General features: G+C 39.9%; 1 protein-coding gene across 1 annotated transcript in view; it reads right to left on the reverse strand.

The window, feature by feature from the left end:
- The window catches only part of usp42 (ubiquitin specific peptidase 42), a 30491-nt gene extending 16964 nt beyond the window's left edge, over positions 1 to 13527 (reverse strand). The window contains exon 1 of the mRNA XM_038974729.1: positions 13374 to 13527. The gene's annotated coding sequence lies outside the window, so the exon portion shown is untranslated. The remainder of the gene's footprint in view (positions 1 to 13373) is intronic.
- Between the last annotated feature and the right edge of the window lie 268 nt (positions 13528 to 13795).

The raw sequence follows: 13795 nt of genomic DNA on the forward strand, positions 1-13795 counted from the left end.
AAGTCAGATTTAGTGATACGTTTAGTGACTGCAAGTTGTAATAAAATATTACAACAAAGTTAACAGCATTTGCTCCAGGGACTAGGGCCCAATCCCAAATGGACCCTATGCTCCAGTGGAGATCTGAGAAAATTTGACAAGTGCAAACAATATTGAAATAGCTCCACCTTGTCCTGATAGGTTAGGTGGAAGTTTCATCATATTGCAACTAATTAGATCCTTTCCGACTACCACAAGTGTATAGGGTGTAGGGTCTAGGGGTCAGAGTTTGAGTTGCATCTGGGACACAATGGTTGCATATATAGCTAGTAGATACATTTGAGACACACAAAACTTTACTAAAATTACACAAAATGATATCACTACACTACCAGTCAGTAGTAGTGATTGATAATGTTAATGTTAAGTCAAATGAACAACATTGTAGATAGTAGTAATGACATACAGGAACAATCACCAAAATGAACCCAGACTGAAGAGGAAGCTAGGCATCCCACTCCCTAATTTTTTCTGGTTAGTCAATGAACCAACCAGACCCGGCTGCTATCGCATTGGCACAGTATCTTTGGTATTGGTGCCTATGGGAGAGCCACCCCTTAAGCAGACCAGAACTGTTATCATTTTTTTCAATTGTAAACAGCCTGAGTAAGACAATTTATCCACCATCTTTCCCTGAAATCAGAAGGGTCCTTGCCATCTGAGATCCTTAGGACATCCAGCTGACGTCACCTCATTGACATTGAAATGTAAAAATGTTACGGTAAGGGTTAAGGTAAGACATTCACAGACACTAACTACCTTTATCGCCTATTGACGATAGCAAAACACACCGGTCAGAAGATACTAAGAGCCCCGATGCTTGCTCTCAACACGCAGCGCTTGCGGTATGGTTTTGGAAGCATAAGGAATGTATCTTTCATATCAACGAGAAATCGGGGGGGGAAAAAAAAGAGAAAAAAAAAGGATAAATCACTACACACCTTTATAGGGTTCCCACACTACCATGTTACAGCGCTTGTTTAACCTGTTTGGCGTGCAAGCCCGACGTCGGTACACTTATGACAACAGCCACTTCAAGTGCAGGGCGCGAAATTCAAAAGATTTTTTTTTTTTAATATTTAACTTTCACACATTAACAAGTCCAATACAGCATATGAAAGGTACACATCTCGTGAATCCAGCCAACATGTCCGATTTTTAAAATGTTTTACAGGGAAGACAAAATATGTAAATCTATTAGCTAACCACGTTAGCAAAAGACTCCACTTTTATTACTCCATCAGTTTTTGACTCCATCAGTAGCTATCACAAATTCGGCCAAATAAAGATATAAATAGCCACTAACCAAGAAACAACCTCATCAGATGACAGTCTGATAACATATTTATTGTATAGCATATGTTTTTTTTCGAAAAATGTGCATATTTCAGGTATAAATCATAGTTTACATTGCAGCTACATTCAGAAATTGCACCGAAAGCAGCCATAATATTTACAGACACCAACGTCAAATACCTAATTACTCATCATAAAACATTTCTGAAAAATACATAGTGTACAGCAAATGAAAGACAGGCATCTTGTGATGCCAGACAATATTTCCGATTTATTAAGTGTTTTACAGCGAAAACAAAATGTTGCGTTATATTAGCTTAGCACAATAGCCAGAAACACTTGGGCGCCGGCGACTACGACAGATATATGAAATAACATCATAAATTGGGTCTTACTTTTGCTGATCTTTCATCAGAATGTTGAACAAGGTGTCCTTTGTCCAGATGAGTCGTTGTTTGGATTCAGAATGGCAACTTTCTCTCTCCATTTAGCAAGCGCGCTAGCCGGGTTGCACGGATCTCTCCATGTAAACAAACGGAAGAGAACGGAACACGGCAAAACTCCCCAAAAAAATTTCAATAATCTGATGAAACTATATTGAAAAAACATACTTTACGATGATATGGTGACATGTATCAAATAAAATCAAAGCCGGAAATAATAGTCGCCTATAACGTCAGCAAAACAAAAGGCAACCCCACTGTCCAAATCGCGTTCTTCAGAGTACCGGAACTGGGGTACACGTCATTCCAAGAGGATTTATTCCATCCCAGATCGAGATAATCACCTCATTTCTTCTCTCACAGCCTTCTTGACACCCAGAGGAAGGTGTATGACGTGCATGTATACTAATAGCTCTTGTGCCCATTTATAGGCAGGAAGAGGAAGAGAGCATCGATTTCAGACTTTGAACTTCCGGGTCAGGAAAAGTGCTGCAGAATGAGTTCTGTTTCACTCAGAGAAATAATTCAAACGGTTTTAGAAACGAGAGTGTTTTCTATCCAATAGTAATAATAATATGCATATTGTACGAGCAAGAATTGAGTACGAGGCCGTTTGAAATGGACACATTTTATCAGGCTACTCAATACTGCCCCTTGCAGCCATAAGAAGTTAAAGGAAAACAGACGGAAGACAGTCGACTGCCTGAGCTAATTAGAACACCTGTGTTTAAACACAGAGACAATTCGCCTCTAAACAGAACATGTATTTGCCAAGGCAGCAGCTACTCTTCCTGGGGTGCAAACACATTGACACAAAAAAAAAAAAAACAGTATATCATTACAACACAAAATGTATAATACCACCATACAACAATTTAAAATGTGTGTGTGTGTGTGTGTGTGTGTGTGTAGAGTGCTAGTATATGTATGTGTCTCTCTTCACAGTGTGCGTTGTTCCATAAGGTGTAGTTTGTTTTTTTAAGTTGTTTTTTAATTCGATTTTACTTCTTGCATGAGTTACTTGATGTGGAATAGAGTTCCATGTAGTCATCATGGATCTGTGTAGTACTGTGTGTTTCCCGGAGTCTGTTCTGGAATTGGGGAATGTGAAGAGACCCCTGGTGGCATGTCTTGTGGGGTATATATGGGTTGCCATCAGACCTGTGTGCTAGTCGTTTGAACAGACAGCTCAATGCTTTCAACATGTCAATACCTCTCACAAAGACAAATAGTGATGAGGTCACTCCTCTACTTTAAGCCAAGAGAGATTGACATGCATGTCATTGATGTTAGCTCTCTGTGTACATTAACCATACAGACATGGTTTGTCGAGCTCAGTATGGAAGAACTTGACTGTTCTGCACATAGCCCTGACCAAAACCCCATCAAACACCTTTGGGATGAATTGGAACGATGACTGCGAGCCATGCCTAATTGCCCAACATCAGTGCCCGACCTCACTAATGCTTGTGGCTGAATGGAAGCAAGTCCCCGCAGCAATGTTCCAACATCTAGTGGAAAGCCTGTTATAGTAGAAGAGGGGGGTCCAACTCCATATTAATACCCATGATTTTAGAATGAGATGTTCGATGAACATCCTTTTGGTCATGTAGTGTATATAATGTTGAGTCACCAGCATAAATAGATACACAGGCTTTACGCAGTGCCAGATCATTAGAGAATATTATTTTTAAAGCAAGGGGCCTAGACAACTGCCCTGGGGAATGCCCGACTACCTGGATTATGTTGGAGGTTTCCATTTTTTTTAATTTTTTTTTTACCTTTAACCTCTCTGGGTTAGGTGGGATGCAATCGTCCCACCTGGCCAATAGCCAGGGAAAATACAGAGCGCCATATTCAAATAAAATGATATAAAAATCAAACTTTCATTAAATCACACATGTAAGATACCAAATTTAAGCTACACTCGTTGTGAATCCAGCCAACATGTCAGATTTCAAAAAGGGTTTTCGGCGAAAGCATAAGATGCTATTATCTGATGATAGCACAACAGTAAACAAAGAGAGTAGCATATTTCAACACTGCAGGTACGACAAAAAAACGCAGAAATAAAAATATAATTCATGCCTTACCTTTGACAAAATTCTTTTGTTGGCACTCCAATATGTCCCATAAACATCACAAATGGTCCTTTTGTTCGATTAATTCCGTCGATATATATCCAAAATGTCAATTTATTTGGTGCGTTTCATCCAGAAAAACACAGCTTCCAACTTGCGCAACGTCACTACAAAATATATCAAAATTTACATGTAAACTTTACCAAAACATTTCAAACTACTTTTGTAATACATTGTTAGGTATTTTCAAACGTTAACTTCTACTTCATCACAATCCCGGATCCGGGAGCACCCCCATCAGTAAAAAAGCTGACTAGCATAGCCTAGCATAGCGTCACAAGTAAATACTAGCATCTAAATATCATTAAATCACAAGTCCAAGACACCAGATGAAAGATACACATCTTGTGAATCCAGCCATCATTTCTGATTTTTAAAATGTTTTACAGGGAAGACACAATATGTATTTCTATTAGCTAACCACGATAGCAAAAGACACAACTTTTTTTTCCCACCATTTTTTTCCTGCATAGGTAGCTATCACAATTTCGACCAAATAAAGATATAAATAGTCACTAACCAAGAAACAACTTCATCAGATGACAGTCTGATAACAAATTTATTGTATAGCATATGTTTTGTTAGAAAAATTTGCATATTTCAGGTATAAATCATAGTTTTACATTGCAGCCACCATCACAACTCTCACCAAAGCAACTAGAATAACTACAGAGACCAACGTGAATTACCTAAATACTCATCATAAAACATTTATGAAAAATACACAGCGTACAGCAAATGAAAGACAAAGATCTTGTGAATCCAGCCAATATTTCAGATTTTTTAAGTGTTTTACAGCGAAAACACAATATAGCATTATATTAGCTTACTACAATAGCCAACCACACAACAGCATTGATTCAAGCCAACAATAGCGATAACGAATAAACCAGCAAAAGATATTAATTTTTTCACTAACCTTCTCAAACTTCTTCAGATGACAGTCCTATAACATCATATTACACAATACATATAGAGTTTGTTCGAAAATGTGCATATTTAGCGGCACAAATCGTGGTTATACAATGAGAATAGTAGCCAAGCTGCCAACAAAATGTCGGGAGAAATCTTGGGAGAGGCACCTAATCTAATCAGTAACTAATCATAAACTTGACTAAAAAATACAGGTTGGACAGCAAATGAAAGATACATTAGTTCTTAATGCAACCGCTGTGTTAGATTTTTAAAATTAACGTTACTACGACATACAGCGTGCGTTAAAGCGAGACCGCACCGAAATTAATGGCGGAATAGGAGTTTTACATTTTTCAACAGAACAACAAATTAACATCATAAATAGTTCTTACTTTTTGATGAGCTTTCATCAGAATCTTGGGCAAGTTGTCCTTTGTCCAAAAGAATCGTTGCTCGGTTGTAGATTGTCGCCTTCAACTTTGGAATTAGCAGTAAACATTAGCCATGTGGCCCAGACGTGCCCAACTCACTATAACGCAGCACAAAGAAATATCCGAAAATCGCAATATACTGATATAAACTGATATAACTCGGTTTAAAATAACTACATTATGATGTCTTTAACACCTATATCGAATAAAATCAGAGCCGGATATATCTAAGGCCTATAACGGGAGCTTTCCAGAACGCCATCCTGAGGTCTGTCTTGCGTCATGGCGAATGTTGAAAAGAGTGCACTCCACGTTCCAAGCCCATTTATATGGCCTCAGATCTGCCTAGCAACTCCATTCCAATTCTCACTATTTGCTGACATCTAGGGGAAGGCGTATGCAGTGGATCTCGACCAATAGAAGACATGCAAATTAATAAACTGACCCCAGAACAGCCTGTCTGATTTCAGATTTCTCACTTCCTCACAGGAAGTTTGCTCCAACTTGAGTTCTGTTTTACTCACAGATATAATTCAAACGGTTTTAGAAACTAGAGAGTGTTTTCTATCCAATAGTAATAATAATATGCATATTGTACGAGCAAGAATTGAGTACGAGGCAGTTTAATTTGGGAACGAAATTTTTACAAAGTGAAAACAGCACCCCCTATTGAGAAAAGGTTAAGTTTCAATTGGCACATTCGCATTTGCGATGAGTTGCCGTTTTAGGGCAACAGCAAATGAGCAAACAGTCGATGGACGTATTTGATTAACAGTTATTACATTTTTGGGGGGATTTCAGCAAAAAAGGCACGCAACTATCGAGGACAAACATAGGTACAGGGTGGCAATTTAATTCATATATACACACACTACCGTTCAAAAGTCACTTAGAAATGTCCTTATTTTTTAAAGAAAAGCAAATTTTTTGTCCATTAAAATAACATCAAATTGATCAGAAATACAGTGTAGACATTGTTAACCTCTTTTGGGTAGGGGGCAGTATTTTCACATCCGGATGAAAAGCGTGCCCAAAGTAAACTGCCTGTTACTCAGGCCCAGAAGCTAGGACGCATATAATTGGTAGATTTGGATAGAAAACACTCTAAAGTTTCTAAAACTGTTAAAATTATGTCTGTGAGTATATAACAGAACTGATATGGCAGGCGAAAACCCGAGGACAAACCCCCCCCCCCCAAACAAATTCAGCGTACCACTAACGTCAATGGCTGTCACTTTTATTATAAGGCAAAATCCTCCCAGATTGCAGTTCCTAGGGCTTCCACTAGATGTCAAAAGTCTTTAGAAAGAGTTTCATGCTGGTTTTTGGAAAAATGAGCCAGAAATTGTTGTTTTTCTAGGTGGCTCCCATTTTGGCTGTAGTGTTTCCAAGTGCGTGGAGAGAGGCGTTCTTTGGTATTTTTCTCCGGTAAAGACAATTACGATTCTCTGTCTTAAGTTTTATCGTTTATTTACGTATTAGGGTACCCAATGTTTGATTATAAACGTTGTTTGACTTGTTTGGAAAAGTTTATTAGTAACGTTTGGGATTCATTTGTATGCATTTTGATGGAGGGAAACTGGGTGGATTATTGACTGAAGCGCGCCAGCTAAACTGAGTTTTTATGGATACAAAGGACATTATCGAACAAAAGGGCCATTTGTGATGTATCTGGGACCTTTGTGTGCCAACAGAAGAAGATCAAAGGTAAGGCATTAATTATATCGCTATTTCTGATGTTTGTGGCGCACCTGCCTGGTTGAAATGTTTTTCATGCTTTTGTATGCGGGGCGCTGTCCTCAGATAATCGCATGGTGTGCTTTCGCCGTAAAGCCTTTTTGAAATCTGACACAGCAGCTGGATTAACAACAAGTTAAGCTTTATTTTGATGTATTACACTTGTGATTTTATGAAAGCTTAATATGTATAATTCTGTAGTTTGAATTTCGCGCTCTGCAATGTCACCGGATGTTGGCCAGGTAGGACGCTACCGTCCCTACCGTCCTAAGTTTTAATGTTGTAAATGACTATTGTAGCAGGACACGGCTGATTTTTTTAGGGAACATCTACATAGCGTACAGAAGCCCATTATCAGCAACCATCACTCCTGTGTTCCAATGGCACATTGTGTTAGCTAATCCAAGTTTATAATTTTAAAAGGCTAATCGATCATTAGAAAACCCTTTTGCAATTATGTTAGCACAGCTGAAAACTGTTGTGCTGATTTAAAGAAGCAATAAAACTGGCCTTCTTTAGACTAGTTGAATATCTGGAGCATCGGCATTTGTGGGTTCGATTACAGGCTTAAAATGGCCAGAAACAAAGACCTTTCTTCTGAAACTCATCAGTCTATTCTTGTTCTGAGAAATGAAGGCTATTCCATGTGAGAAATTGCCAAGAAACTGAAGATCTCATACAACGCTGTGTACTACTCCCTTCACAGAACAACGCAAACTGGCTCTAACCAGAATAGAGAGGAGTGGGAGGCCCCCAGTGCACAACTGAGCAAGAGGACAAGTACATTAGTGTAGTTTGAGAAACAGACACCTACAAGTCCTCAACTGGCAGCTTAATTACATAGTACCTGCAAAACACCAGTCTCAACTAGAGGTCGACCGATTATGATTTTTCAATGCCGATTATTGGAGGACAAAAAAAGCCGATACCGATTAAATCGGCCGATTTATAATAAAAAAAAAAAAAAAATGTAATATATACACTGCTCAAAAAAATAAAAGGGAACACTTAAACAACACAATGTAACTCCAAGTCAATCACACTTCTGTGAAATCAAACTGTCCACTTAGGAAGCAACATTGATTGACAATAAATATCACATGCTGTAGTGCAAATGGAATAGACAACAGGTGGAAATTATAGGCAATTAGCAAGACACCCCCAATAAAGGAGTGGTTCTGCAGGTGGTGACCACAGACCACTTCAGTTCCTATGCTTCCTGGCTGATGTTTTGGTCACTTTTGAATGCTGGCGGTGCTTTCACTCTAGTGGTAGCATGAGACGGAGTCTACAACCCACACAAGTGGCTCAGGTAGTGCGGCTCATCCAGGATGGCACATCAATGCGAGCTGTGGCAAGAAGGTTTGCTGTGTCTGTCAGCGTAGTGTCCAGAGCATGGAGGCGCTACCAGGAGACAGGCCAGTACATCAGGAGACGTGGAGGAGGCCGTAGGAGGGCAACAACCCAGCAGCAGGACCGCTACCTCCGCCTTTGTGGAAGGAGGATCAGGAGGAGCACTGCCAGAGCCCTGCAAAATGACCTCCAGCAGACCACAAATGTGCATGTGTCTGCTCAAACGGTCAGAAACAGACTCCATGAGGGTGGTATGAGGGCCCGACATCCACAGGTGGGGGTTGTGCTTACAGCCCAACACCGTGCAGGACGTTTGGCATTTGCCAGAGAACACCAAGATTGGAAAATTCGCCACTGGCGCCCTGTGCTCTTCACAGATGAAAGCAGGTTCACACTGAGCACGTGACAGACGTGACAGTCTGGAGACGCCGTGGAGAACGTTCTGCTGCCTGCAACATCCTCCAGCATGACCGGTTTGGCGGTGGGTCAGTCATGGTGTGGGGTGGCATTTCTTTGGGGGGCCGCACAGCCCTCCATGTGCTCGCCAGAGGTAGCCTGACTGCCATTAGGTACCGAGATGAGATCCTCAGACCCCTTGTGAGACCATATGCTGGTGCGGTTGGCCCTGGGTTCCTCCTAATGCAAGACAATGCTAGACCTCATGTGGCTGGAGTGTGTCAGCAGTTCCTGCAAGAGGAAGGCATTGATGCTATGGACTGGCCCTCCCGTTCCCCAGACCTGAATCCAATTGAGCACATCTGGGACATCATGTCTCGCTCCATCCACCAAAGCCACGTTGCACCACAGACTGTCCAGGAGTTGGCGGATGCTTTAGTCCAGGTCTGGGAGGAGATCCCTCAGGAGACCATCCGCCACATCATCAGGAGCATGCCCAGGCGTTGTAGGGAGGTCATACAGGCACGTGGAGGCCACACACACTACTGAGCCTCATTTTGACTTGTTTTCAGGACATTACATCAAAGTTGGATCAGCCTGTAGTGTGGTTTTCCACTTTAATTTTGAGTGTGACTCCAAATCCAGACCTCCATGGGTTGATAAATTTGATTTCCATTGATCATTTTTGTGTGATTTTGTTGTCAGCACATTCAACTATGTAAAGAAAAAAGTATTTAATAAGAATATTTCATTCATTCAGATCTAGGATGTGTTATTTTAGTGTTCCCTTTATTTTTTTGAGCAGTGTATATATATATATCATACACACACACACATTTTTGTAATAATGACAATTGCAACAATACTGAATGAACAATGAACACTTTTATTTTAACTTAATATAATACATAAATACACACACAGCTCTGAAGTGACAATGATACTGAAGAGTCTGCTTAGGAGACAAATACTCTCAACTGTTTGAATAAAAATAGAGTTTAAGTTACCTGTGATGAATGTTGAAAACAAAAACTTTAATTTCTATATGCAGGAAATCCTATTTTAATAATGGGCATGGTAAGAATTGACAACCAAAGTGCGAGTCATAATTCCCATGACTCCTAGCAAAATCTGAAAAGCGGTTCCTTCATTTATTCCATAGGATATTTTTTAGATTCACTTAAAATAAGGTCTGTGTTTCGTGTAGGCTTACATCACCGTGCCAATTTTATAACTGTGTAGATATCCATAGGACAAGATAACTCTGATCAATATTGGCTAAATATAAGCGAAGATAAAAAAAATTGTAGAGTGGATTTATGAAAATATGTTGACAAACGTTACCTTAGCCTAGTGAGATTTACACGGGTATCAAAACGTCGAGGCGGTTTAAGCCTGCACGAAACACAGACCTTATTTGAAGTAGATCAAGACATTCTCTATGGAAGACATGAACGGTAAAATAACGAAGGAACCCCTTTCAAATTCAGCCGCAAGTTATTACAGGAATTATAACGCGTTGACTATTTCTCTCTAAACCATATACCTTTGACTAATCCGGAAACTATCACCTCGAAAACAAAACGTTTATTCCGTTCCGTATTTTATCTAACGAGTGGCATCCATGAGTCTAAATATTCCTGTTACATTGCACAACCTTCAATGTTGTCATAATTACGTAAAATTCTGGCAAATTAGTTCGCAAAGAGCCAGGCGGCCCAAACTGTTGCATATACCCTGACTCTGCGTGCAATGAACGCAAGCGAAATGACACAATTTCACCTGGTTAATATCGCCTGCTAACCTGGATTTCTTTTAGCTAAATATGCAGGTTTAAAAATATATACTTGTGTATTAATTTTAAGAAAGGCATTGATGTTTATGGTTAAGTACACATTGGAGCAATGACAGTCATTGATTGATTGTTTTTTTTATAAGATAAGTTTTATGCTAGCTAGCAACTTACCTTAGCTTACTGCATTTGCTAACAGGCAGGCTCCTCGTGGAGTGCAATGTAATCACTGCAAGATTGGATCCCCCGAGCTGACAAGGTTAAAAATCTGTCGTTCTGCCCGTTCCTAGGCCATCATTGAAAATAAGAATGTGTTCTTAACTGACTTGCCTAGTTAAATAAAGATTAAATAAAGGTGTATAATAAAAAAAAAAATAATAATAATAATTTTAACAAAAGAAGAAAAGAAAAAAAGATTAAAAAAATCTATCGGCAAATCGGCGCCCAAAACTACCGATTTCCGATTGTTATGAAAACTTGAAATCGGCCCCGATTAATCGGTCGACCTCTAGTCTCAACGTCAACAGTGAAGAGGCGACTCCGGGATGCTGGCCTTCTAGGCAGAGTTGCAAAGAAAAAGCCATATCACAGACTGGCCAATAAAAAGAAAAAATTAAGATGGGCAAAAGAACACAGACACTGGACAGAGGAAGATTGGAAAAAAGTGTAATGGACAGACAAATCTAAGTTTGAGGTGTTCAAATCACAAAGAACATTCGTGAGATGCAGAAAAAAATGAAATTATGCTGGAGGAGTACTTGACGCCATCTGTCAAGCATGGTGGAGGCAATGTGACGGTCTGGGGGGTGCTTTGGTGGTGGTAAAGTGGGAGATTTGTACAGGGTAAAAGAGATCTTGAAAAAGGAAGGCTATCACTCCATTTTGCAACGCCATGCCATACCCTGTGGATGGTGCTTAATTGGAGCCAATTTCCTCCTATAACAATGACCCAAAGCACAGCTCCAAACTATGCAAGAACTTCTTAGGGAAAAAGCAGTCAGTTGGTATTCTGTCTATAATGGAGTGGCCAGCACAGTCTCTGGATCTCAACCCTATTGAGCTGTTGTGGGAGCAGCTTGACCGCATGGTACATAAGAAGTGCCCATCAAGCCAATCCAACTCGTGGGAGGTGCTTCAGGGAAGCATGGGGTGAAATCTCTTCAGATTACATCAACAAATTGACAACTAGAGTGCCAAAGGTCTGCAAGACTGTAATTGCTGCAAATGGAGGATTCTTTGATGAAAGCAAAGTTTGAAGGACACAATTATTTCAATTAAAAATCATTATTTATAAATTTGTCAACGTCTTGAGTTGCAAAATGAATAGGCAATATAGTCATTTCATGCATGTTTTCATAGAAAACAAGGACATTTCTAAGTGACCCCAAACTTTTGAACAGTAGTGTATATATACACAGTACCAGTCAAAAGTTGACACACCTACTCATTCCAGGGCTTTTCTTTATTTTTACTATTTTCAATCACATTCGCTGTGGTTGTCTGAGCATGCACAGCTAGCAATGCCTCATCGCGATGTGTTATTCCCCATCATTTTCAACAATGTCAATGAGCGTCATAACTATTTAGAGAAACTTTCATGAGTTGATTTTTATGCCAGGATCAGACTGTCTGGGCAGTGTTTTAACATGATCCTAAAACCAATGAGCTGGGAGTTTTTTTGTCTTAAAAAACAGCTTTTAACAGGATTCCTAGGACCTTTTCGGGGGATGCTTTGTGGATACAGGCCCTGATCTCATCTCCACGCAATTGGTGAAGTTCATCATAAACTTCCTTCACCACGGAGTGGAGTTTAGTCCACCAGTAAGGTCCTTGGACTATAAGGAGTATTTTAGGCTCCTTTAGTCCATTATTAGGGTCAGAAGAGCGGAGACTTGGCTAGCCAATTAGCTTTCTCTGGAGGTCCCAATGATTCAACCAGCATTTCAAGCATCACCATCCGCACAGTGCAAGAAGCTAACTAGCATTACCACATAGAAAGCTAACAGCTAGCTAAAATAGTACTACCAATTAGAGACGCAATTTCCCCAGATTATTAAATCACACAAATAAGCAAAATTACATCGGTTAAGCACTTAAATAAAAATAGTATTCGTTGGATTTAAGTGGCAGTAGTTTCAAACAAATAATGTTACCTAGCTAACCAGCCATTACAGGAATTACTTTTTACACACGCACGTTTACAACAACTGTTCCCTCCCACCTCTGCCTGGCAGTCTGGCTGGTTGAGGCTTTAACGAGATAGGCCTCTAACACGCAATTCAAAAGGAGATCAGAAAATAATTTCAAACTTTCTTACCGTGTTTTTTAAACAAGTGTTCGGAAAGTAAACAATGTATTTCTTATTAACAAGTAAAGACTGTCTAATTCGGAGGTGTGCGTGCTTGGTAACCACAAACGCCATGGTAACGGCGAAACGTAGTTAATACTGCCGAAACATGCTACGGCGATGAGCATTGTGCTAGTGGCTAGTTACAATGCTAGCTAGCTGGCCTTTTCAGTTGTAAAACAATAAATATGGTGTTTCTATGGTGTTCCGTGATTAACCTGGAGACAGGAACGCCGAAACATTTTAGCATTCACAGGTTTATCTAAACGGGAAATATGGCTAGCTGCTAGGCTAACTACGTTCTAAAAGGAGGGGCTCGAGATTTAAAATTCACTGGTGGTTGAACGCTTGCCTCCGACATGACACTCAGTGAGCCGCCCGGTGTAAGCCAACTACAGCAAAACCCAATAGGTTAAATTGTTTAGAATTCTCCGAATATATAACTCAAATGTAAAGTATTTAATACAACAGAAATGCCCTTACCTGTAATTTTTCATAAATGTATTATTCGTGTAGGTCCATTTCTTATTTCAAGCGGGGTAGTCCGTCGGTGAACAATGACGTAGCTATTTTCCCCACGGGCAAATCCGGGTACTACCGAAGAAAGGCAACTCTTGATTCGCTTAGGCTCCGTGTGGAACGTGTTCATATGAGTCGTAGAAAGCACGTACACGTCTGACCTTTGTGTAGTGAATACCGTGCTCGACTTGTCTTTATACTATTTTTTTTTTAACACAGCTGATGGGGAGTTTGTATGCATATATTATATTTGGTATGCCTGTTTACTTTGAAAGCAAAGCTTATACAACTGTACTCCCAGATGATTCATGACTGTGAGGCATGCATAACAATAATTAACAGGAGTGAGTGTCTTAATTACCTACAATTAAAGGGTGGTCAAACAA

The sequence above is a fragment of the Salvelinus namaycush genome, chromosome 35 (assembly GCF_016432855.1).
Source record: "Salvelinus namaycush isolate Seneca chromosome 35, SaNama_1.0, whole genome shotgun sequence".
Lineage (NCBI taxonomy): Eukaryota > Metazoa > Chordata > Actinopteri > Salmoniformes > Salmonidae > Salvelinus > Salvelinus namaycush.